Source organism: Brassica oleracea, chromosome C8, assembly GCF_000695525.1.
Source record: "Brassica oleracea var. oleracea cultivar TO1000 chromosome C8, BOL, whole genome shotgun sequence".
Taxonomy (NCBI): domain Eukaryota; kingdom Viridiplantae; phylum Streptophyta; class Magnoliopsida; order Brassicales; family Brassicaceae; genus Brassica; species Brassica oleracea.
This window is the reverse complement of record NC_027755.1, coordinates 14,514,317-14,514,614: the sequence shown is the minus strand read 5'-3', so window position 1 is coordinate 14,514,614 and position 298 is coordinate 14,514,317.

The following is a 298-nucleotide window of genomic DNA, read 5'->3' as shown; positions in this document are numbered from 1 at the left end:
TCCGGAATCAAAGAGTCGAACCACATCGCTTAATCACTGTGAGTCACGGTTAAGTGTTTGTTAATGAATTTTTAATGCAGGTTCCTGACATCGGAGACGGCTTCCGAGCTAGGATAGCCGGACCGGTCTAGGTGTCAGTTTGTGGATCCGAGGCTTGAGACGATGTCTGGGCTAGGTGGATAGCAAGACTAGTCTAAGCACCCGGATTATTGTGATTGTGTGATTATTATATGTTGTTATAGTGTGTACCTCGTGTTGGTACTGTTGTGTGAGAACCTCGTGGTGGTTTTAGTAGTAA